We start from the raw sequence: 27105 nt of genomic DNA, 5'->3' as shown, positions 1-27105 counted from the left end.
ACTCCTAAGATACTGCTAAATGCTTGTAATACCTAGACACAAAGCAACACTCATGGAAAACACAATGTCAGTTGAAAACCAAAATCACTTCAGAACTGATATGCAACACACCTGGGTGACTCACTGGAAGATTTGTGCAATTTTCACTAGGAGGCTGGGAGACTGACTGCCAGACTTGTGCAAAACATAGTATGGATTGTTAGTGGGATGACTAACTGCTGAAACTGCGCAGAGTATAGTCCAGCTTTGCCTATTGAGGACTAAAACTGCACAATGCATAGTTTCAGTCAACATGACTACAACCCGGTAAAACTACATTGCGCAATTCCAGGGGCCAACTAAGGCACTGCCTCTCAAATTTGTGTAGAGCACACTCTGGGAGGCTAGTGTGATGCAAGCTCTGCACAATTCCTGGGAGCAAGGCAAGGCCTTCCATCCCAGGAATGCGCAGTGCAAGCCAGGCAAGGCAAGGCCTGGGCCAAGGCAACTCAGACCCGCCGACAGGTGACTGAAAACGGTAAGGAATGAATGCATGTGTTAAGTTAGGTGCATACGCGAGTGAATGAACATGCATGCAATTAGTAAGTTCAGGATTCAGTAAAACGGGAAAACAACTGAGTGTGTGAAGCAAGTCGACGCAACGACGACCGTTAGTGCACAAACAATGTCATGCATGCGACAATAATGAGATGCAGTGGAAAAATTGTAATAGTGCTTCTACAAGCTAACATGCATTAAATGACAACAAGCATTCAGAAAAACCAAGCAAAAAACACTCACACAAACTTAAATACAAAAAGTGACAAAAAGTAGTAAAATACATGAAAAGTGGACTTACCCAGAAAATATTGAGTTGAGTGTGTCAAAGGTTCCTAGATGTGATGGGGAACATCAGAGCTCCAAGATCAAGGTGAAGAATGAGCTCTGGGGCGTCAAATAAATAGTTTTGACAATATCGAGGTTTATGATGTGCATGCCACAAATCTAGGAAAAAGCAACACTTGGCAAGAGGTTTCTAAAACGAATTTTGCATGTAATCCCGAACTGTTAAAAGGGATCCCTAAAAACTAGGGATGATTTTTTCTTTTTGCTTTTTTCTTTTCTGGGAAAAATCATCCCATGCATGTAAAGAAAGATTGCTCAATCCTAGAGGGAATCGGTCAACTTGGGAGCACATGCAATAGACTGCAAGCCTCTGGATGACTTCTGCGTAGTTTCTAGGCTGAGTGGCTCTGGCTGCCCCTCAAGCTCTGCACAATTTCTGGACTGAAGCCAAGGCTGCCAGCCATAACTACACAAATTCTAAGAGCAAGCCGAGTGATGGGATGCTTTGCGCAATTTTCAAGGGGAAGGCAGTCTGCTTGCTCTACGCATTTCTAAAGAGCAGTAGGCTGCCTTGTTGTTCTTCGCAATTCTGGAGAGAAATACTGGTTTCCCTCCATTTTTGCACAATTCTCCAAGTGAGCATAAGAGCCAGTTGTAACCTAAGTCACGGGATGTGAGCTTGCATGTGAATGGAAAACTAGTTAGCAAACACAAGCTGATAAGCCAAGAAACTCAATTGAAATCATATGTATCTGGGAAGTGCAAGACATGCTGCTAAGGATGTTTAGTAGGGAGGCTCCAAAATGAAGCTAAGGCAAAATTTTGGAGGATGGTTGTATCCGCTACAACATTTGCGACACACTGGTAGAACTACATCTCTCTGAATGGACCTTGTTTCGTGAAAAGAATGTCTAACTCCTCCGAAATGTTCGATTATTTGATCATCGTGGTTCCCACACTAGCTTAAGTGAAAGATGTAGCACCTGCTGTTAGCGCTTGAAATTTCACCTCAGGCTGAGAAAGGTAAACCTCAAGGCAACATCAAACCACTTAGCCTCGTAGCTAGCCCTACGGGGCAGGAGAGGGCTCTCCGGTCTATCTCGGTAAAAATCTTCAATTGGTGAGATGACCAATAGGGTAACACTGATTTTAGGCTAGTAAACTGATCAAAAGGGTTGATTTGGGGTTTTTAGGGTTTTTGGTGGCAAATTGAGGAGATGGCAATTTTGGGTGCGGGGATTGGACACAGTTTCTACAGGGGGTTCTTTGGGGCGAGATAGGAGACAATATTGATGCCTTAGATTGAGGTGAATGGATGAGAAAGATAGGTGAGGAGCTAAGGAGAGCAAACAATAACTTTGAATTCTCCTTAAACAATAGAAAACATTGAAATTAAACAAACTTAAAAGCAGAGCATGACAGTCATGAGTTCTACTTTAACACTTCATTTGCTTAATGTGCAGAAGGAAAGAAAGGAAATGATTCACATAACACACTTACAAGTACATAGAGAAACACACCATCAATACATGTAACCACAAGAATCCCAAAAAGGACTGCAAAACCCTGGTCTTCCTTAGCCAAAAATTGCAGAGATACAGTGAATAATACAATGATAGCTTCTCCCTCAAGAGTCCAACCATGAAAATGAGCCAGAAAGTACATAATATAGATCATCTAACATCTTTCCCTGCCTCTAGGGGTCGAGCTCACTATCCTAGGAGCTGTTTCAACCACTTCTAAACTAAGCACTAAAAACTAGGCAGTCAAAACAACTTGCCTCTATAAGCTAGGAAACCAATTCATTCATTTAATTTTCACCCATTTCATGAATGAATCTTCTAGAAGAGATACATAAGTGTAAAAGTATCAAAAAATTACATTATTTACATCAAGGAGGATAACAATCCACTCCAAAAAGTCAAACATGGTCAAATCTGCGTTTTTCTGAGCTGTACAGTGAAATTTTGAGAAAATTGCCTGATAGGTCGCGCGCCTCTGCCTGACGGGTCGCGCGCCTTTGAGGGCACTTTTGGGGCACTTCCAGGTGTCCAAATTGAGCAAGAGTAGGCTTGTTGGAAAGGTCTGTGAGTCTACTTTCCAACCCAACTAGAATTTCTGAATTTGGTGGTCATTTGCCCCTCCAAAATTGCAATCTCCCAAGACTGCTTTCTGTGTCTCAAAAATGTGGCAGAAAGTCATTTTTGCTTGTTTTTTGACTTTCTGGAGGCCCAAAACTTCATAAAATCTCTTGGAAATGGATGAGCATATGTAACTTTTCATGACAAATCTGGAAATGCTGAGTTTTTGCAAAATGGAGTTGCCAAGAGAAAGGGTCGCGCGGGGGGTGAGACCCGTTAATGGACAAAACCTGTAAATTGCCTGAAAAACCAAAATTGACCCAAAATGTTCAAAATTTCTTGGTATTTGTGCTGTGGCTGAGCTATTTAGTGCCTTGCTCCTTCAAGGAAGCTTCGGCCAAAATGTGGAGGGGATCGGGCCTCTTTCTCCTTTTTTGTGCCTTGGCCAACCACCTTTGGAACATCTTCATCTTTGCCTTGCACACGTGCATTCTCGCCCAATAATGGTTCTTCATGTTTCTCAACAATTTCTTATCTTGGTTGGCCTTAGCCAACAGTCTCTCCAAGTGAGCATTGAGCCGGATAAGCATGGATTCTCGCTCAGCGGGCAATAGATCACCGGGTCTTCTTCTATTCAAGATGTGGTCTCCACGAATCCTCCACAACTCATCAAGAGCTTTCTCATCCTCCAACTGCTTGTTGCGCTGCTCTAGATATGAGATTGTCCATTGTACCCCCTCTAATCTCCTCTGCAATGCATCATTTTCAGCTCTAAGGTGCTGAATGATCTCCTTTGACTCTCAGCTAGGAGAACTGACATCAAGATCAATAAGCTCTATATCTGGAACACCTAATGGTCCCTCATCAATCCTGGGCTGCTTGCCCCTCTCTGATACCTGTGCTGCTGAAGAAAGCGAGGCCCCTTCCACCTGATGTGGAGATAACACTCGCTGAGCTGATGAAGAAGGCGAGACCCCTTCCACATGCTGTGGAGAAAGTACTCGCCGAGCTGCTGCAAATAAGGCCCTTTGGCCTCTCTGATAGGTGACCAATGGTGAGAAGCTGACATGTCTAGTCACGGGGATGTCATGCTGCTGTGATGGTCCTCCCTCCTCGTGAATAACCTCAGGATGTGGTGGTGGTGGTGCTGTGAAAAGCTCACGAGAGATAAACTCCTCCCATGAGATTCCCTGCTGAGCCAACTGATGTAAGACCACAAGCTGAATCAAACCATAATGGTAAAGGCTCCTATACTGCTGTGCCGGGCTCTTCCGCTGCATCACAGACACCATCCTCTCAATGTTCTGGCAGAAGAAAACAGGGATGTTCATCATCTGTACCCGTGTGAAGTGCATCAATAGGCGAATATGGTATGAATATACCTGTGAAAATCTGCCCTCACAGGTAAAATAGAGCATGATGAGCCTCAATAGGCATAATACTTGCTAAGGTTTTGCAAATGGGGTAGCAAGCTAAGTGGGCTTGATTGTGGGGAAAAACTCCACAATTAAGCGCGCTTGAGCCAGAGGAGTTCTAGGATGGGTGACCTCCTGGGAAGTCCTGGTTACCGGGTGCAAGCCCCGGAAGTGATGATTGATGCTATGTGATTCATTTCACTAGTTTCAATCCCACTTCTTCACCCCTGTGAGCATCACCCGATGCAATGAGTGCTAAGTGAACTATTCAAAAATCATGAGAAATTAGTCACTCATGAAAATGGTCATACGTGAATGACTTACTTAACCCAGTTGAATCCCAAAAGCACTGTGTAAACCCCCATACTTAAATTCAAAAAGAGTCAAGGGATCTCTACTTGAATGGTTCATGAGGCACAATACTTGCTAAGGTTTTGCAAATGGGGTAGCAAGCTAAGTGGGCTTGATTGTGGGGAAAAACTCCACAATTAAGCGCGCTTGAGCCAGAGGAGTTCTAGGATGGGTGACCTCCTGGGAAGTCCTGGTTACCGGGTGCAAGCCCCGGAAGTGATGATTGATGCTATGTGATTCATTTCACTAGTTTCAATCCCACTTCTTCACCCCTGTGAGCATCACCCGATGCAATGAGTGCTAAGTGAACTATTCAAAAATCATGAGAAATTAGTTAGTTATGACTACCTCTCATGAAAATGGTCATACGTGAATGACTTACTTAACGCAGTTGAATCCCAAAATGATATCTAATAATGATGAGCCTCATCATGGGAGCATACTCACTCCTGAGAAATCTGAAGGGAAACACACCTGTCAAGTGCCTCATGAGTGCTGGTCTAACGAAAGGCTCAAAATGAACACTGTCCAACACCTTGCGCTTATTCCATACCTCTCCGACATTAGGTATCCCTGTGGCCTGTGCAATCATCTCGGGTGTCAATGTAAAGTCCACCCCGGCAAGGTTGACATGTCCATCATGCAAATGTAAAACAAATAGGCGAGCTAACTCTCTGTGATGCTGAATCCGAGAGATCCTCTCGCAAAACTCATAACAAGACATATACTGGAAACATGAAACTGCCATAGGACAAGCCTGTAAATCTGTCAAAGAAGTGGGTTCCTCTCTCTTATGATGACCACCCTTTCCACCCTTATGAGGCCTCCTCTGTACCTCAATCTCTGAAGCTGATGCCTGGTCATCACTCTGCTCATAGGTTTCGGTTTCTGACATTGTTTAAGGAGCAAAGTGGCCAAAATGTACTGCTGTTTTTGCCTTGCAAAATGCTGATCTATATGTTGTTTCAAGGGGACCAGGAGCACGAGGGGAATGTTAGGGGAGGGATACTTTTAAAGGGAAAATGGGAATAAATATATAAAACAGGGATTTTAGGGAAAAAAAACCTTGCAAAATCATTGCATATGCATCATTATATACATTTGCTTACATGGGTATAATGAGAGGTAGGATTAGGGCTTGATTTTTTTTATTTTTTTAGGGAAGAGGGGTAGGGTTTAGTTTTTCTTTACAAATTTAAAAGGGAAATTTACATAGGAAGACAAGGAAAATGAAATGGGCAATGGGGAAAAATGATTACAAGGGAATACCTTAAAACAGCATAAAACCCTAGCCATTTTTTACAAGTTTAAACCACAGCCACATGGAGCTTTTCTCTTGCAAATATAGATCTTTAAAAATGTATTCATGATGTCTTTAACCATAACAAGCAGCAATTTGTAAGTTGGAGAGCCTACCTTAGGCAATTTGGTGATTTTGTTGGCTCCTTGGATGAATTTGCAGGCGATTTTATAAGGAGGGCGCTGACGGGTCGCGCGCCTCACCCAACGGGTCGCGCGCCACTGACGGGTCGCGCCCGTTAGAAATTAACACTGCTGGAAGGCGCTCTACGGGTCGCGTGCCACTGACGGGTCGCGCGCCTGGTCTGACGGGTCGCGCGCCTGTCAAGCTCACAAACTCAGCTCGAAATCACTTGCAAGCACTTGCTCAACGACTTGGATGCACAATGAGGGTCGATGGAGGGAGATTGGGCTTTTATAACTTTGATTTGAATTAATTTCATGCCCAAACCCACTTTATAATGTTTTTCTTTGACACTTTATAAACTTGACTTTTTCTTGGTTTCCTTTGTCCTGAAATTGATTGATTTGATGCTTTTCTTTGATGCTTTTTGCAGGGATAGCATCTGAGGGATCTTGGCAAGGGAGCCAGGGTTACATGCTTTCCTTGGAAGCCTTTTGAAATTTCACCACTTTTACAAAAAATTTAAAAATGACCTTGGCTTTAAAAAACAGAGTTTTTAATTCCAAGGTGAAAATTAACTGTACAAGATAGAAATTTGCGAAGAAACACCTTTAAAATTATCCCTCTGGCTTGCTGAGCACTTATTGACCTTCAGAGACATGACCTTGTAAACAAACTTGACCAAAACCCTAGACCTAAGAATGTGACCTCAAGACAAGACAAGACAAGCTTGAAAGAGATTAAGGACTGAAATGACTTTGATCCCGCAATGCCAAGAGGGGGACAAAGGCCCCAACTCCTCCATCAGGGTTATGGCATGCCTAATGGAATGCAGAAAATGACACTGATGAGACACCTACTTATGCAAATGCAAAGAGCTTTGATCGCTGATGGAGGGCTACTAGACCGACTCTAACACCTGCCATGCTCTTTATTGGTCAACACACATTCCAAGGCAATTCAACTTACTTGTTTCAATTAGGGATGAGGGGTATATTGGTGCACAAGTAATATGACTGTTAGAGTTTAAGTTTCATCTTTGGTGTTGCTCCGCTGCCAGTAGGTCTAGATAATACCCTGGCAGAGTCACGCAGGAACACAAGCATCGCTCCGCTGCTAATGAGCCTGGACAATACCCTAGCATAGTTTCTTGTATCACCTCTCTGGGCAGGAAGCCTTTCTCTTCTTTCACCTTATTCATTTTTTTTTTTTTTTCATTTTTCATTCTTTCATTCTTCAAATGACTGTGCATAGGCACTTATTTATTTCAGAGGTGGAAGAGGGATCCCAAATTATTGAGAGAAGAAGAGCTTGTTCCTTTAGAGAAGTATGTTATGTATACCTATGACATACTTGTTAAGGTTTTCCCCCTCACCTTAGGCTACTTGACTGAGCTGACACGAATTAACCCAAAAACAACCGACTAGAGTAGGTGGTACTAGTTAGAGCACAAGTGTTGTGTTTTCACCAAGATTCACTTCGAACAAAACATATTTTCCATTGGTGTATCATTGACTGAAGACAACAAGTTTCGCATAAATAGAAGGAAGACAAATAACCAAGTGTTGATAGTTGTACAAGTCCTCTTGTACTTTATCCTACTTGTCATAAGAGTCACACACGGTTTCATGCGAAACTAACCTACGAACATGAACAAACAAACAAAACATCAAAGCAAAGCAAAGAGTGGAAGAAGATGTGTAAGAAAATCAAGTAAGCAAAGCAAGAAGGAAAGAAAACAAAAAAAATAAAGAAAACATGACAAAAAGCAAACACTACTCCTACTCCTAAGCTAATGATACATGGGTCTTCTCACGTGAAGTGATATTTCCAATGTAGCCACCAGTGCATTGGTTGACCCATGTTGGTGAAGGCATGGTTCACGGAAAGCACAGTTAAGAGAACCAACAAACCTGAAAGATATAATAATGAAGACCAACACACTCCGAGTTTAAACGCGTCCACATAAAATAAAAGAGTGAAAGCGTAAGACAAGCAATCTGTGATCTTACCATGGTGCTATGATACATTGCATGCATATGATAAGCATATGTACTCTCTTCCTAGTGTGGTTGTTGTGTATGATTCCTCCAATGCATGAGTGATATGATCATGCCATTCAGGTTGAGGAAGTGAAACCTGTGTGTTGGATTGATCTTCAGTGCATACAGATGAGTGATGAGGAGCCTTGGGTGTTTCAATGATTTCCTGATCGGAAGTGAAACTAACCTCATGATAGTGAGGGCCTGACATAACCATCATCTTGGGCTGAAGTGCCTCGGCATCCTATGGGGTTTTGACTTCATTGAAAGATAGATCATCATAAACATGTGGCTTTGAAAGATCAATAATGATTGAATCAACATTGTGATCGAATACAAGAGTAAATAGATCATGATAGCTACGATCAGAAAAAATCAATGAGTTCATCTGCATCCTCATGATATGATAAATCATACAGAGGGGTAGATGAGAAGCAAGAATGTTCACCCTTTGCGTTTTCAGAAAAATTAGATGAAAAATCAAGTGGATTTTCAATGAAGAATTTGTCCTCTTTGCTGTCAAATGATGGAAGGACATTGGGTGTGTTTTGCAAATGATCAGAAGTAGATGCATCTGTGGATGGATTTACACAAGGAAAATTAGAGATAATAAAATCACCAAAGATGTCAGGAAAAGGTGGAGGAGGTGCAAACAAAAGGGGGTCATCCTTCGCCACGGGTTTATATTCATATTCCCAATCATACTCATCATAAATGACATTGTAGGTTGGTCATGCAACATCAACTCTGTTGATGGCTTGATCCTCGTTCACAATAGGTGTAGAGTCCAAAACAAATTAACACAATACAACACAATCCAAAGGATCAACAGAAAGTGGAGATAGAGGTTGAGGTAACAAGTGCATATGAAAACCCATGGGCTTCCCAACCAAATCTACACAGAAATTAAGAGTAGTGAGGGTGGCAGCATGTACCAGTAGAATAGTCTTGTGTTCACGCTATACCACATCACTCTGTGGGGGTGGAGTTGTTTGATGAGGGGAAGACAGACAACCACTTGTGACAACAATTGTGTCCACTTGAGATTACGCAGTTCCATCACAGAAGTATGTTGAGTGGGGTTTGAGCTTTCTCTTCACTTTGGGACAAAGTGATTTGTGACAAACATATTCAAATATGTCCATAAGATATTGGAATTTCATCTGAATTTTCAGAGCTTCAAACATAAGTAGATGGAAGTGCTTCCAAAAATCCATAGGTGATTCATGTGGGGCCTTCCATTGTTTTAACATTTTTTTGTCAAGAGATTTAGGATCAAAATGATGGAAAACATATTCTATTAGATCATTGAACTGCTTAAATGAGTGCACACAATTAGGAGGCAGTTCATGACACCATAGCTCCGGGAATTCGCGAAGTGTGTGTGAAAGCATTATACTGACCTCTATTTCATCAAAACTCTCCTCCTTCTCCAAGAATGCAAGGAAGTTGTTAGTGTCAGTCTTCCCAGCCTTCCTCCAGTGATCAAATATGCTCTTACAAAGTGGTCTCAGAGTTTCCAAGTCAAATTTTGTAATTTCAAAGAGTTTTCAAGCAAAATTTGGTCACTAGGCATTAGGTCTAGGGTTTGCCTTAACTCCTTCTAAAGTTGTCAAAATGTTGGTCCATGTCACCATTCAGCTGAGTCTATCATCATTCATAGGGTTTTCATTGTCATGTCAGTGTCTAATGAGTCATTTTACATCTTGTTCATGCGTCAGTTGTGCCTTGGCAAGGTCATTTCCCTCTCCTAGGGTTTTGAAAGCCAATTTCTCTTGGACGGTCAAATCATCGGAAAAACTTGTTTCCTGATGTTCATACACCTTCCCCTATCCTTAAAGTACCTTATCAAACACTTCCCATCCCTTAGATCCGCCAAATTCCTCCTTTTTTCACAAACCCTAGTTTCTAGCTACAACTTGGCAATTTTCTAGGTTGGGCCTATGTTTTGCCCTTTTGGACCCCTTCCCCTCACTCAATCTCTGAGATTCCACTTTCCCCTGCTTCCTAACATCCCTCCCTACTCCCAAAAATTTCCCCAAGAATTTAGAAGCCCCCTATCCCCTTCATTTCGCTCCATTTCTACAAAATTCCTTGTTTCACACATCGGGACAAGTCACACTCAAATGATGTTCCAGAGAAATAAAAGATGAATTTGGGAAAACTGAGAGAGGTTTTTGTCCACACCATGCCAAAGAAGAAAAACCTCCTTCACTTTTTGCACAGGTGTCATGGTTTTAGAGAAATGTCAAAATTACAATCGCTGGATCCAAGGGCGGTTGGCCAAGGCACAAAAAAGGAGAAAGAGGCCCGATCCCCTCCATATCTTGGCTGAGGCCTCACTGAAGGATCAAGGCACTCAATAGCCTAGCCACAGCTCAAATCCCAAAAATTTTTGAAAGTTTTGGGTAATTTTGGCAATTTTTGGAAATTTACAGGTTTTGGCTCCTCAACGGGTCTCACGTGAGACCCTTTGTCATGGCAACTCCTTTTCACAAAAACTCAGCATTTCCTGATTTTTTATGCAAAGTTACATATGCCCATGGATGGACTTGAGTTTTTATGGAGTTTTGGGCCTCCAAAAGGTCAAAATACATGAAAAATTTGACTTTCTGCCACTTTTTTGAACTGCAGAAAGCTGTCTTGGGAGAATTGATTTTTGATAGGGAAAATGAACTCCAAATTGAAAAATTCTAGTTGGGTTGGAAAGTAGACTCAAAGACCTTTCCAACGAGCTATCCTACACCTGATTCTGACATCGGGAAGTGCCTCAAACAGAGCTCCCAATGTGCGCGACCCGTTGAGCAGATGTGCGTGACCCGTTGAGCAAACTTTGCCAGATTTCACTGTACAGCTCGGAAAAGCACAGTTTGACTTGGTTTGACTTTTTGGGGTTGAAGATGATTATCTTTGATGTAATAATTGTAACTCTAAGACACTTTTACTCTTGTTTAACACTTCTAGAAGATTCATTCATGTCAAGGGTAAATATTTAATGAATGGATTGGTTTCCTAGCTTATAGAGGCAAGTTGTTTTGATTGCCTAGATTTTAGTGCTCAGTTTAGAATTAGTTGAAACAACTCCTAGAAGGATGAGCTCGACCCCTAGAGGCAAGGGAAGAGGTTGGCTTGCCTATATTATGTATTTTCTTAATCATTTTCAGAGGTTGGAAGGTTGGACTCTTGAGGGAGAAGCTATCATTGTATTAGTTCACTGTATCTCTACAATTTTTGGCTAAGGAAGACCAGGGTTTTGCAGTCATCTTTGGGATTCTTGTGGACTCATGTGTTGATGGTGTGTTTCTCAATGTTATTGTAAGTGTGTTTATGTGATCATCTCCTTTCTTTCCTTCTGCACATTAAACAAATGAAGTGTTAAAGTATGAATTCATGATAGCCATGCTCTGCTTTTAAATTTGTTTAATTTCCATGTTTTCTACTGTCTAAAGGGAATTCAAAGTCATTGTTTGCTCTCTTTAGCTCCTCATCTTTCATTCCTGATCATCCATCTCAAGTTAAGGCATCAATACTGTTTCCTACCTCGCCCCAAGGAACCCCCTGCAGAAACTGTGTCCAATCCCCGCAACCAGAATTGCCATTCCCTCAAATTGCCACCAAAAACCCAAAAAACCCCAAATCAACCTTTTTAATCAGTTTACTAGCCTAATATCAGTGTTACCTTGTTGGTCATCTCATCCCATTGAAGATTTACCGAGATTGACCGGAGACAGCCTTCTCCTGCCCCGTAGGGCTAGCTACGAGGCTGAATGGTTTGATGTAGCCTTGAGGTTTACCTTTCTCAGCCTGAGGTGAAATTTCAAGCGCTAACAGAAGTCATGTAAGTGCTTAGCCTAGGCCACTTCACCTTCACCATCATACGTGAGTTCAGACAAGTGATCAAAGAACTTCCTGGTGACTTCAAAAGGATGTCCGTTGGATAAACATTATGGAGGGTTAACTATAAAAATATCCATGATAGATGTGCGAAGATTCAAAATAGGATGTGAGGACTCAACTTGTCATCCGGCCCTCCTTCTAGCACCAGAAATGTTGACGGTGCTGGAACCACCAACATGTCAGGGGATCTCCCCGGCAAGAAGTCCCAACTAGACCTTAGACTGTTTTGCGTAGGAGTCCCAGCAGTGGGTAGTATAGTATCGCCTTGACTGTGGTTATGCATAGAGGTAAGTAATATAGCCTTATTGGAAGCAAGGGCGTGACCTTGTAGCAAGTCAAGGAAGGTGCATGAAAGACTCTACCACATGGAAGGGGGGGAGAGTGCAGCCCTTAGAAGCCTGTGATAACATGCAGCTTGAAACGGAACACATGAGTTGAAAGACATAATGAGATGGAAAGAAGGATAACCGATGATCCAAAGTGATGAGTTATACCAACAACACACTTCGATAAGATTCATATAAACACATACAGAATAGTCCATACATACATGCATAAATTACAAATACATACATCATTAGAGTAACCAGGATAACCGAACTACAATAAAAATATATGCATGAAACATGCTAGCTCTATTATATTAAAAGAGTGAAAGATCTAATCATACATACAACCATGACAACCACTAGCCTCGATAGCAGAACATTACAGTCATTGTCGCCTGCTCCTCCAAAGAGATGTACTAGCTCTGCACTGTGGAGAAGCCAAGGCTCATTACAATACACTCCAAGATTTCTCTAAGTTATACCTATCAAAAGCTTGGATCCAAAAATCCTATACAATGAGTTATGAGGTTCTATATATAGCAAAGGGTGGGGTGACCCTTAACATTCCCCTTTATGACTCTTCAACTACCCTCATGACTCTTCAACTTACACATGACTGTTTACATTCTACTATTGACGCTTGGACTTTCACTTTACAACATGTTTACAATAAAATCTGCACATGTACCCATGCGAGACAAAAATGGGCTTGAGTAAACCATACAAGACATCACTAAGACTCGGACAACTCTGGGAAGACTAACTCATCAACATCTTCTTGATGATCGATGGTGGCGAACTGATGCCAAGCTTGGTAGTTTTTTATGGTGTCTGTGTACTCTGTGGTGACATCCATTTGAAAGCGAACTCTTTCGCATCTGGGTACACTGATTTGGCACCTCTATCCAACTCATCAGATAGAATTCGCATCATGGTCTTGAGTGTAGTCGGATTAGCGACATACTGATGCATAGTGTCTGTGCTCATCTGCAAGTCTGCACTGGTGGATATGCGCATCAACTGATCGATGTACATGTCTAGCTCCAGTTGGACTTGGTTCTTTGCTTTCACCTCAATGAGTGTACTAATGGATGAGATCACATGGGTGCACACAATGACATCCATGCTCCTAAACACTCGTGCATGTGAAGCCTATAAGTTGGTAATGAGCTATGGGAGTTCCTCATAGTTTCGGATCTAACTCCGGATGCGTGCCTTCAAATCCACTGCCTCTGGCTTCATCATCTTTAGCAAGTGCAACGGGGCTCCCTTGTACCTCATTTTCCATATATTCATGTGATTGACAACAATGTGTATGTCTAACAAGATGCGTGCACTCCTAGCACTGCATTTCTGCCAACTGTTAATATGGACAACTGACTTATGCACGGTGACGAACCTGAAATACAACTTCCGTATGACTATCTCGAGAGATGATACTTCATCAAGTATCACTTTATTCAACTCTTCTCTGGCGGTTGATGTAGCTTTCTCTTCTCCCTGCTTGGCCACTTGTAGTTCCTTAGCCATGCGCTCATTCTTAGCTATCAAAAATCTAACACTTGAGTTGGTGGCTTCAACATATGCCTTGGTAGCAATGGCTAATGCAGCTGGATGTCTGCGCACATTGGACTTGATCACTCATTCTTCAAACTATGGAGGAGATACATGGACATCCAGAGTGGGCACTTTATGCGACTGCATAACTTTGTGTTGTGACTCATCGAAATATATGTTGTACAAATCCGCTTCTAGATTGTCCTTAAGGATTTCAGTGTCTCCTTGTTTGCTTGGGACTTGCTTTGCTCCTAGATCTAGTGAAGCCAGTGGAGTGACCTCTTGGTTCTTAGGCATGAGGTAAATGTCCTGATCTAGCTTGAGTTGACCCACATCCGTGTCCATCTATTCCAACATCTGTTCAATCTCTTGAGAAAAGTCCTACTCCTGTGACTGCTCACCATGTTTTCTATATGCCAGTTGTTCGGATGAATCCATAACCTGTATGGGCGCAATTTCATCAATGTGTGCATGTTGCGCCTCTTGTTGTTCTTGTTCCTGTTGTGCTTCCTTCTCTTTTCTGCGTAGCTCTTGTTTTTCCCTTATGTTTTCCTCTGAGATGATTCTAGGTAAATTAATCATGCCATAGCATCTAAAATGTTTTGTTTGTTTTACTGTTTTTGGATGACCAATGTTATGAAAATTTTGAAAACATGTGCTTAAACTTTAACACTTGCCAAATATGATGAAAGGGATGTTTATTTGTTTGCAAATAGTTAATTGATTTTAATTGAATGAATAACAGAGTCTTAAAGAATTACAACTTACTAAATATTCAAACAGAATATTTAATTAATTATAAGAAAGAATGTAGGTAAACAATGTTTACTTGGTCAACAAAATGTATTTAATCTTATGCAGATGGGTGTGACAATTTATATATATAGAGGATTTTATAATAACAGACAATTTTATAAACTAATCTCTAATTATTGTTTATAAATTCATAGGGGATTTAAGATGGACTGATATTCAGTTTGATCTTACCCAGATTTCTCCATAAAGACTTAAATACATGAAGAAAAACATAATGAAATGAACACATAAGAAAAACTCACAAGGAGACAAACTATTTGAGGCAAATCCAGAATCCTTTCATTAATTTGAAGCAAATCTCCAGCTCAGTTACAATTCTGCTTTGAAAGCTCATCCAAGGGTTCAACCCTTAATAACTCGAAGGAAGAGTTATTTATACAAAATGAAAGATCTTCTAGAGACATTCTTTAACAAAAATACAAAAATAGTACAAAAATATAGGAATTCTAAAACTACTGAGTTGCTGGCACTATCTTCAAGGAATTTGTTGATGATCTAGTCCCCAAAAAGTGTTGCCTTGCTGTCTATCAGTTGGTGATGAAAGTTACTCGATGATTTCACACAAGTGATAGAAAGTTTAATCAATTTTCTGTAGACTTCATCAACCTTGGTATACTTTTCAAAAGTAGGCTTATTAATAAAGATATGTTTGATTTCATGCTTGATTATTAAATCAAAATTCAAAGCCTCTAAGAATTCCTTCCCTGTAAGGTGACCCTTAATCCTTGCAAATTTAGATTTATTAGTTGCAATTTCATAAAGATTTTGACAATATTCCTCCAAATTGATTAACCTGTCATTTGGTGCCACTAATCCTGGCAGTCCTTTCTGGTTGAGTAAGTTGAACTTGAAACGAAACCTTTGGACTACAATTTTCAAGGTCTAGCACTTTGTCTCCAACTGATTCATGAGATTCTTTTTCTGCAAAACCTTCTTAATCTCCATAATAATTTTTGTCCTATCATAAATATGAATCTCTTCCAATTCGACCCTAGTTTTCAAATCGAGAACTTTAATCATGTCTGTGGCTTTACTTGGTTTTTCCTTAAGGAGTTCTCTGACTTCTTCAATAGCTATTTGGCATCTATTAATGAGTTCTTCCTGTTCAAAAACGATCTGTATGGAGGGCCAAATTTCAGTAATAGCTTGACTGATATCTACCCAAATATTTTCCTTGGCTTGGGCCAAGGTCTGAGTCATTAATGACTCATTCTCCAACTCTTCAATCCTTCTTGTCAATCTGTGGGACTTCTGCATCTCTTCAACATAAAGAGTATCATTCTTAATCTTTTGAGTCTCCAGATTTTTAATTTCTTATGAAGCCTTTCATTTTCCTGTCTCTGGAGAGACAACTCTTGTATGACTTTGTTTAAATCACCTGCTATTGATGTAGACTCTGTTGTTGCTGATGTCGATTCCCCTGTTGTCCTTGACACTGTAATAGGTATAACTATAATTGGAGCTATGGCTACTTGAGAAGATTCTTCCTTTTCTTTAAGTAATTTTTCTATTTTCTCTTCCATTGTCTTTATTTGTACATTTTTCTCAATGATTAACTTGAGCATTTCTTCTTTGTGCTACTCACTTTCTGCTATCTCCTTAGTTTGAGGATCCTCTATAGAAGGTAGTTTGAGTTGCTTCCTTAATGCTGAAATATCTGCATTCTTCTTTTTGATAATGTCTTATACAACTTTAACATCAATGGTATCATACCCAATTTTGATCACTAAGTCTTCTAATGATTTTACCCTGTTATCCTTTGCCAGAGAGGATATATTTTCTATCTTTAATTGTGACTGCACATTTGAAAGAGTTGTCCTTAATTTTGATAATGCCATAGCAGTGTTAGTCATGGTGGAGAAAAGCATCTCACCAGACTGTTTGTGCATTTCCATCTGGTCGATTGGGTGTATCTGGTTGGCATCAAAGGAAAATATGGTCTTCTTTTATTCTGAAGAAGCCTTTGGAAATGACACTTGAGCTGGTAGGAGTGCCATTTGCATTCTGCCTTTTTCACTGTCAAATGCTTTCAATAACCTGTGTTGTGAAGTGGATGTTTGTTTCCAAAACTGAGCATAAACATTTGCCTTGAGAGATTCATTCTTCTGTTTAATTTCAAGGAAATTAGTGAAGATGTTTGGCTCCTCTTGCTCACTTACTCCTGCAGACTGGGTGATCTCCAACAAATTCTGTGAAACTGAAGAGGAGGATGGAGTGGTAATTACATTTTCTTTTGTCCCTATAGAAACCTATGAATAATCCAAATTGATGATTATAGGTTCTTTCTGACCTTGAATAGTAGTGCCTTTGGATTCAGTCTTTGATTTCTTCTGATAAATAACAAATTCCTTTGCACCCTTTGTTGAAGATGAAGATTCTTCTCTTGGCCTATTTTCCTGCCTGCTTTGAGAAGTGGGAGTTTGGAGGGTAGAAGGAGGTAAAGTCTGTTCTTCTACTTCCTGAAGTGTGTTCTCCTCCCACTGTTCTTGATTTTTGTACTTTTCAATCTTTGGTCTTGGAGTATGATTGTAAGGTGTGGTTTTGAGTTCCACCCTTAAGTTGGAGATTATACTAAATGGGTCATAAGACCAGGTGAAACTTGGTTGGAATCCCATCTGTTTGAGGATTGAGTCTGCTTCAATACCTGCTGATCTGGTATTGCAAATAAATGATCCCACTTGGGACTTGATTTTAAACTGAGATTTCCTCTTCCCTGAAATAAAATGTAGCTCATCCATATTGATAATTTGCCTTATATATTCCAAAGAGAAAATTTTCATTGGAACATATTTAGGCAATTTGTATGGAGCTAGTTCATAGCCATACACCCTAATTTCTGTGTAATTCTAGTAAAGATACCAGTCTCTTGTCTTAGCTTGGTCGCTCAGGTGCAGGATTCTTTTAATTTTTAGACAGATCCTAGGCTTGCTCTGGTTGCTGAGAATCTGTGCAACTGGATGAATAAAACAGTGAATGAAATCTAAAAATTTGAACTCGGTTGAGTTCCTCTTGATCAATGAAGCCCACTGACTGATTGAGTTAATTGTTGATCATCCTGCTTGTGTAAAGTTATAGGCAACATGTCTCCTTGTTGAAAAAGAATCACATGCACTAATACAGAAGAATATTTGAATACTCCTTCAGTAGTGATTTTCATCAATTGTTCATGCATACTTTTAGTGAAAAATTGAATGTAATTATACATGAAGGTTGGTTTGTGTTCTTTGGAGAAGATAAATAGATAACCTAGAATAGATTCATCTACCCATTGATATGTTTGGTAACCTAACAAGCAAGAAAATAAGGATATAATATGTTTATCTCTCTCAGGGAACATGGATGCTAGATAAGGAGGGTTCTTTTTAGGAAGTTCAACATCTTCTGGAAGAAAGATCTCAAAAATTTGAGCTCTTTGGGGGAAAGTGAGCTTATGGTATAGATCCATTAGGACAACAATGGAGAAAAAGCTAAGGGAATCATTCTTAGGGATAAGAACCATTTTATTGATGGTTTCAGGGGTGATAGATATTAGAATGTCTCCATTATGACCTACCACAGTTCTCTACAGAGGATTGTAGTTAGCTTCACACCACATTACTAAGTCAGGAAATGGATGGGTCTGAGGAAACATGAACATGGGCAATAAAGATTCCCATAAGTTGATTTCATCTTCTGAGTCCTGATAAGTTTGTTTTAACCAATGGTGCAATTTGAACATATCGAATTCACACTTTGTGTCTGTAATTTTGAAAAATTGGTCAGCTAAGGGAATGTGGTCAAGGTCTAGGGTATCAATGACTTTGGGATTTTCCTGCGATGAGGTTTTACTACCAGAGGGCTAGTATTTTATTTTTGGTGCCATTATTTGCAGAAATGGGAGGAAGAAATAACAGAAGGTTAGGAATAAGAATACCTAACAGAGAGGAGGTTTCATTCTGATGGTAAATCTGGTTATGCCGCAAAGCAGGTGCAAGGAGAAGTCGAGATTTGGAAACCTGTGAATTGGAAATAAAACAAAGACAAAGAAATCACACAAAGGGGATGAGGGGTTTATTTATAATGGGGAATGTATAACCATTAAAGGGAAATCATTACCGAACAGGAGGATATTCATTTATGGCCAACGGGAAGATGGTAACGACTGGAAGAAATGGATAGGCGGATAGGAATGTAATGGATATGGACACATGGAGTGAAAGGATTAGTGGATGGAAGGAACAGGAAAAGGTAATAAGCATTAGCAGGATGACGTATGAATGAAGTGGGATAAGCAGATTTCGGAGGGGCGGGGTAGTGGTAAGTGGTAATGATCGTGGGGGGGGTGGGGGTGCGAAGCAAGGAGGGAGTGACACGTTATGATGGGCTGACCATGAGGGAAACCTTTTTCGGAACCCCCTCCGCCCCCCTTATCGTTATCGCACAACGGTAGAAGGGGGTGCGAAATGGCTTCCCCCCGTTGACCTAGGCGGGGAAGAGGATCACTGTCCAAAGGTGTTAGCTCATTAGAACTTCATGACAAATTTCCTTTGTTGTTTTATGACTTTGGTTAAAACATCATAAAGTTTTATTTATACAAAAGTTAATCACCTTTAAGAGGTAATTAAGTCCTAATCAAACCAATCTTAATCTAAATTTTGGCGCATTTGGACTAGCAACCAATTCTTTGCCTAATTTCTTTGTAACCCTAATCTAATACATATTTTGGCCAAATTTTGAGCATGTTAGGCCATCATTTATTCTATTCTATCCTATCTAATGATGTTCTACCAAGATTAAACAATTTGGTGAACTTATTCACTAATCTAAAACATAAATTTAAATGATTTGATCATGATTAAACTATATGATTCAAATCAAAACTTAAGGTTGTGGCATTTAAAAAAACCACACAAAAAACCTTAATTTATTACAATGTAATTTATTTCTTTGAAGTGGAATTTAAACAATCTCACTTGTACAAATTTTGATTTCCTTTGATGGGGTTCCATTTCATCTTTATATATATATATATATTTTCATTTTCATTTTCATTTTTCATTCATTACTTTTTCATACCCTCTTTTATAAATTAACAACTAACTTATCCAAAATAAAGAATGTTACAACACCTTAATTGTTGCTTCAACTCTTTCAACTCCTTTTCTACCTCCTCTAGCTTCTGCTTCTCCCTCTCCCTCTGTACAATCCTTCTGTCGCATTGTCGCCTCTTTGCCTCTACCTCCAAAGTTGCTCTTAACACAAGTAGACTTGCTTTGAACTTGCAGCTTTGCTTTGCCTTTTAACTGTCAGCAACCTTCCTCTTGCCTTTGTCAAACACAGGAATGTTGCTAATGTTGTTTCTCTCTGAGATGTTGTTGCCTTCTACATTGCTAACCACTCTACAACCATCCTGACTGGTCCATTGAGCCTTAAGAAGTTATAGCAATATCTCCATGGCTCTTCCTCATGCCAATGACACACTCCGTGGATCCAAGGATGATACAATCTCACACAATGGTCTTCTACCAAGAGATGTGGGTCATATGGATTGAAACTTTTGGTGCCAAAGGTGAATCTCTTGAATTCCTCCATCTCGGCCTTGCATGCTTGAGATTCTAGATCTCATACAACCTGATCCACAAAGGAGGAGAGGGCCAAGGTGCCTTCTTTTCCTATGTAGTCTTGCTGACAACCCTGTTGAGATGTGGTATGCAACCCCATGCATGACCAACTTATCCATGGAAAACTTTGGCAAACCATGCGGATCCTTCTCAGTGTTTTACATCTGGATGAAGGTGCCAAGGGGTGAGGCATACCAATCTGCTATGTTAACCAATGCCTCCATTGTTGCCTGTGACATGCAAGGTGGATCCTTCTCAAAGATCATCCTATACACTGGGGTGATGAAGTGGTCTAATAGTTGTATTATAACTCCACGGAAGTTGCACTCAAAGAACAACCTGCAATAAGTGTGCACAAAGGTTTCTGAAGGTGTCCATGCCCAACCCAAGCCTGGGAACTACTGACGGGAACAAATTGCATCAAGTATGTAAGCAGACATGAAAATATTTTCTTGCTGACCCTTGGGAAGATGTCGGGCATCTATTACTTGTCCCTTCAGTTGGAGAGCCAACATGTCAGACCAATTGAAAGGTCTTCCTTCATTCACCAGCTAATCCAACACAATCACCCAACTCTACAGGAAGGTTTTTGTACTCTCCTGGCCGTATAAGTGACATGTGAAGATGACCAAGAGCTAATAAGCCTTCCATAGTATCCTTGTCTTGTAAACTTGGTTGGGTGTTGTCCTAAACTTAGATGGCTCTTTCACCCAGCTCTTCAAGATGTCTCTTGAGTTTGCACTACTGCTGGGCCTGGTGAAGGGTGCATCCATTGTGACCACCGACTGCGGCAAGTGATACATCTCCTAAAAGTCCTGTGCCTTGAAGGTATCAATTTCTTTTCCACTGGCACTACTAAACACCATTGTCTCTGGATCAATATGCGAGACAATATAGTGGATAATGTTCGCGCATGGAAACGCGGGATACTTGCATGAAATCTGGTACAAGCCAGACTTGTGTATGTTGAGATAGACTTTGCGGTCCTCTAGATTCTCCTCAAAGGTGCCTAAAAAGATGTCATTGATTTCCTACCATTTCATCTTGATCTCCTTGTCTATGAACAACTTAGTATCTTCATAGATGGGCAAGCTCATAGACACTTTCTTGACCACATCTCCAGTTGCACTCTCAATGGTGTCCTTTGACCCTGCTCTCTTGGAAGCCATTGTACCTGTATTATTGAGAGACTGTTGAACACCTGTGATGCCTAGAGGCATAGAAACACTCATGGAAAGCACAATGTTAGTTGAAAACCAAAATCACCTGAGGACTTATATGCAACACACCTGGGTGACTCACTGGAAGATTTGCGCAATTTTCACTAGGAGGCTGGGAGACTGACTGCCAGACTTACGGAGAACACAGTTTGGTATGTTAGTGGGAGAAATGACTATTGAAAATGTGTAGAGAAGAGTCCAGCTTGGCCTGCTGAGGACTGAAACTACGCAATGCGTAGTTTCAGTTAGCATGACTACAACCCGGTAAAACTGCATTGTGCAATTCGGGGCCAACTGAGGCACTTCCTCTCATAATTTCACAGAGCACACTCTGGGAGGCTTGTGTGATTTAAGCTCTACAAAATTCTTGGGAGAGAGGCAAGGCCTTCCATCCCAAGAATTCACAGTAAAAGCTCGGCAAGGCAAGGTTTGGGCTAAGGCAGCTCAGACCCACCGACAGGCGACTGAAAATGGTAAGGAATGAATGCATGTACAAAGCTGGGTGTAGAAATGAGTGAATGAACATGCATGTAATTAGTAAGTGCAGGATTCAATAAAACAGGAAAACAACTGAGTGCGTGAAGCGAGTCACCGCAACGACGACCGTTAGTGCAGAAACAATGTCATGCATGTGACAATAATGAGATGCATTGGAAAACTTGAAAAATGCTTCTACAAGCTAACATGCATTAAAACAACAACAAGAGTTCAACATAACCAAGAAAACAACACTCACACAGAACAAAATACAAAAAGCGACAGAAAATCAACAAAAGACATGAAAAGTGGACTTACCCAGAAAAAGTTGAGCTGAGTGTGCCAAACATTCCTAGATGCGATGGGGAATGCCAGAGCTCCAAGATCGAAGTCAAGAATGAGCTCTGAGGCATTGAATAAAGAGTTTTGAAAAGATCGAGGTTTATGATGTGCATGCCACAAATCTAGGAAAAAATGACACTTGGTGAGAGGTTTCTAAAACAACTTTTGCATGTAACCCCCAACTACTAAAAATGGATCCCTAAAAAGTATGGATGCATTTTTCTTTTTGCTCTTTTCTTTTTTGGTAAAAAGCAACCCATGCAAGCAAAGCAAGATTGCTAGTCCTGGAGGGAATTAGTCAACTTAAGAGTGCATGCAACAAAGTGCAAGCCTCATGATGACTTCTGTGCAATTTTTGGGTTGAGTGGCTCTAGCTATCCCTCAAGCTCTGTGAAATTTTTGGATTGAAGCCAAGGCTGCCAGCCAGAACTGTGAAAATTTTGAGGGCAAGCTGACTGATGGGTTGCTCTGTGCAATTTTCAAGGGGACAACTTTCTGCTTGATCTGCTCATTTCTGGAGAGCAGCAGGCAGCCTTGATGTTCTGCACAACTTTGGAGAGCAACGCTAGTTGCCCTCTAGTTCTACGCAATTCTCCAAGTGAGCACAAGAGCCAGTTGAAAACCAAGTCATGGGATTTCATCTTACGAGTGAATCCCAAACCAGTTAGCCAACACAAGCTGATAAGCCAAGAAAATCAACTAAAAGCATATGTACTTGGGAAATGCAAGACACGCTGCTAAGGATGGTTGGTAGGGAGGCTCCAAAATAAGTTAAGGCAAGATTTTGGAGAATGGTTGTAGCCGCTACAACAACCCAAAAGAGTGAAATTGAACATATGGTTGCAAAAATGCTAGAGTTCAGTGTAATTCAACCTATTCAAAGTTCTTTCTTTGCTCCAGTAGTATTGGTGCGCAAGAAGGATGGATCATGGCATATGTGTTTGTATTATAGGGAGCTCAATAAGCTTACTATTAAATATAAATTTCCCATTCTTATAACTAATGAATTGTTGGATCAATTACATGGATCAATTTACTTCACCAAGATGGATTTTTGTTTAGGATATCATCAAATTAGAATGAATATTGAATAAATTTCGAAAACAACATTTAAAACTCATGAAGGTCATTATGAATTTTTGGTCATTCCTTTTGGCCTTACTAATGCACCTTCCAAATTTCAAGGTTTGATGAATTACATTTTCAAACTCTTCCTTAAAAAAATTGTGTTAGTATTTTTCGATGATATACTAATCTATAGCAAGTCTTGGAAGGATCATGTTCAACGTGTTGATATGGTGCTCAAACTATTGGAGGAGAAACACATATATGCAAAAATCTCCAATTGTTTCTTTGGAGTACTGGAGGTGGAATATTTGGGTCATATTGTGTCTCATGAGGGTGTTAAGGTAGACACTAACAAAATTAAGTCCATTAAGGAATGGAAAACCCCCACAACCCTAAAGCATCTTCGAGGATTTCTCGGGTTAACAAGGTATTATTACAAGTTTGTTAAGAATTATGGGAGAATAACAATGCCTCTAAAAAATTAATGAATAAAGATACATTTTCGTGGACTCTAGAAGCAACTAAGGCCTTTGAACATCTTAAAGAGGCAATGGGCCAAGCACCGGTCTTAGCTACACCAGACTTCACAAAAACCTTTATTGTGGAATGATTCCTTAGGAAATGGAACTGGTGTTCTTTTAATGCAAGAAGTAAGACCCATTTCTTTTGAAATTTATCCAATCAAGGGAAAGTATTTACACAAACCTATAGATGAGAAGGAAATGTTGGAAATACTACATGTGCTAAATAAATGGAGACCTTACCTAATGGGAAGACACTTCAAGGTAAAAATAGATCATGATAGTCTTAAACACTTTTTGAAACAAAGATTATCTTCAAAAGAGCAACAAAAATGGGTCATAAAGATGTTGGGTTATGACTTTGAAATCATCTACAGAAAGGGCAGCAAAATGTTATTGCAAATGCACTCTCGAGAAAGGATGAGGATGTGGAAGCATTGCTTTGTGCCATTTCTATTATCCAACCTAATTGGATAACAAAAGTAAGGGATGAATGGAAGAATGACGAAGAGGTGTGGACATCCATTCAAAAGTTGCAGCAAGATCCAAGTACGTCTGATACATTTATCTGGAAAACTGATTCATTATGGTATAAAGATTACTTATATCTCTATAAGAATTAGAAACTCAAACAAAAGATTATTTTGGAATTGCACACCTCCCCCTTAGGAGGGCATTCAAGATTTTTAAAAACTTACCATAGGGTCAAGAAGGAATTTTTTTGGGATGTTCTTAAATATGATATTTAGAAGCATGTGGCATAATGTTTGGTTTTCCAACAAAATAAAGTTAATACAATTAAGACCCCAGGTCTATTACAACCTTTAGCCATTCCAAGTCAGTGTTGGGAGGAGGTCTCAATGGATTTTATCATAGGTTTACCCAAGTATGAAGGAAAGAGTGTCATCATGGTGGTAGTTGAGAGACATACCAAGTATGCACAATTTTGTGCATTATCTCATTCTTTTAAAGCCAACACAATTGCTACTGCATTTATGGAAACAATTCAAAATATACATGGAAATCCAAAGATTATTGTAAGTGACAGAGATCCCATTTTCACTGGAATTTTTTGGATGAAATTGTTTTCTTATCTTGGTACTCAATTAGCTCATAGTTCATCTTATCATCCTCAATCTGATGGGAAAATAGAGATAATGAAAAATGTTTGGAAGGATATATTCATTGCTTTGTATCTGATAAAGAAATATAATGGGTCAAGTGGTTACCTCTGGCTGAATGGTGGTATAACACTTCCTTCCATACTGCAACAAAAGTGACCCCATTTATGGAACTTTATGTATATCATCCACCGTCTATCACATCATATTTAAGAGAAAATCTAAGGTTCAAGCAGTGGAAGATCACATCGAGCATCAACAACAAGTTCTCCAACCCTTAAAGGATAAGCTCACTCTAGTGCAGAATCAAATGAAACAACAGGCATATCAACATCGCAGTGAAATGTGTTTTGATGTAGGTGACTGGGTATTTTTACGGCTACAAACATATAAACGAATGTACCTCAAGCAAGCTAAGAAGGATAATAAATTATTACCCAAGTACTATGGTCCTTACAAGGTGTTGCAAATGATTGGTACTATGGAATATAAATTGGAGCTACTTGCATCTTCTCGAGTACACCCAGTTTTCCATGTGTCATGCTTAAACAAGGTTATCAGTGACAAGCTTCCAATGCAAACAATATTTCCAGAAATTGACGAAGAAGGAAAAATCATATTAGAGCCATAACCAATCAAAAAAATAAGAACCCGATAGCTACGAAATCGATCAATTTCAGAGCATCTCATTAAGTGGAAGAACTTACCTGCTGAAGATTCCACATGGGAGAATGATAATTTTATACAGAAGCATCCAAAACTACTCAAGTGTTGAGGAAACCACTTTTTTGAAGGAGAGGGGCATGCTAGGTCCCTATAATACTAGTGTAGTCCCCTATTGTTATTGTTGTGCCCATGTAGCCACCATATTGTTATTGTTGTACCCCATAGAAGCCCACTATTGTTATTATTGCTATGTAGCTCTGATTATATCGTGACCCCTTAGACTCCTATATATACCAAGGAGGTCTTGTCATTTGTATCATCCGATAATTGTTCATTTATGTAATGTAAAGGAGGTTTCCCCCTCGAAGAGGATAATTTTTAAGTCGTTGATTTATCTTTTATTCTATTTTGTGAGTTTGTTGCACTAAAATTGCCCTAACATCTAAACATATTGCATGCATAGACAATGCAAATAATACATACCAGCGACGGTCCTGAAAAAAGTTGTACAATCCGTTACAAGGTCATCGAAGTTTTTTATGTAACAACGTGTTCCAGCAGATTTTCCATGTCCTTCATAATCTATACCAAATACTGCATACCCAGCCTTTGCAAGCCTCACTCCTGTGTCTGATAATAGGTCCAATTGGGTTATTAATTTTAGAGTTAAATTAATACGAAAATTTTGAAATACACACTAACAAATATTGTTCATTCATGAACATCCTGGTCATATTTACTTATATTATTCCAGGGAAAAGAGTTAGAAGTACCTTCCATGAAAATGTTGCACTCCATGCCATAGCCTGCAAGCACGAGAAGGAAACAAATTACACAATAGAAACCCAAAATCCTTAACGAATTTACAAACTCGTGAATCTATGGATTCATGCCTAAGGTTGTGTTATGATGTGGATAATGGACAATGAATTGCAAAGCTATCTGATGCTGACCATGGCAGAGACATATGAGGGCTTTGGCTTCCTTATCTGCAGGTAACCATCTGCAAGTAAAGAGCTTCACTCCTCGCGAACTTTCAATAAAATTTTGGAAGAGGATCATGTTTAGAGAACATGAGTAAAAAATTTCTTGTACAAGTTGTTGATCACCGAATTCGACTTCGCCACAACATTTAGCATATAAACACATAGATATTTCTTACCGAATTTGACAATTAGAGATCAAAATTTACGTATACAAGTTGTCCCTCATGTTAAGCCTCCCATTCGACTTCCATGGCAAGTATTTGATAGTTATTGTTTAATGTAGGAGAGATGCACATAAATCTCGAATACTTGAGGGTCATGAAGATCCCAATTGGCCCGTGTTTCTGAGTAAAACTTAAAAAAACTGA

The 27105-nt window shown here is 39.9% G+C and overlaps 1 pseudogene; it reads right to left on the bottom strand.

The window, feature by feature from the left end:
* The window catches only part of LOC149153518 (caffeoylshikimate esterase-like), a 51042-nt pseudogene extending 24229 nt beyond the window's left edge, over positions 1-26813 (bottom strand).
* Between the last annotated feature and the right edge of the window lie 292 nt (positions 26814-27105).

This window comes from Pinus tabuliformis, chromosome 9 (assembly GCF_031772625.1).
Source record: "Pinus tabuliformis cultivar Carrire ecotype Pingquan chromosome 9, CPIR1, whole genome shotgun sequence".
Lineage (NCBI taxonomy): Eukaryota > Viridiplantae > Streptophyta > Pinopsida > Pinales > Pinaceae > Pinus > Pinus tabuliformis.
This window is presented reverse-complemented; position numbering and strand designations above follow the sequence as displayed.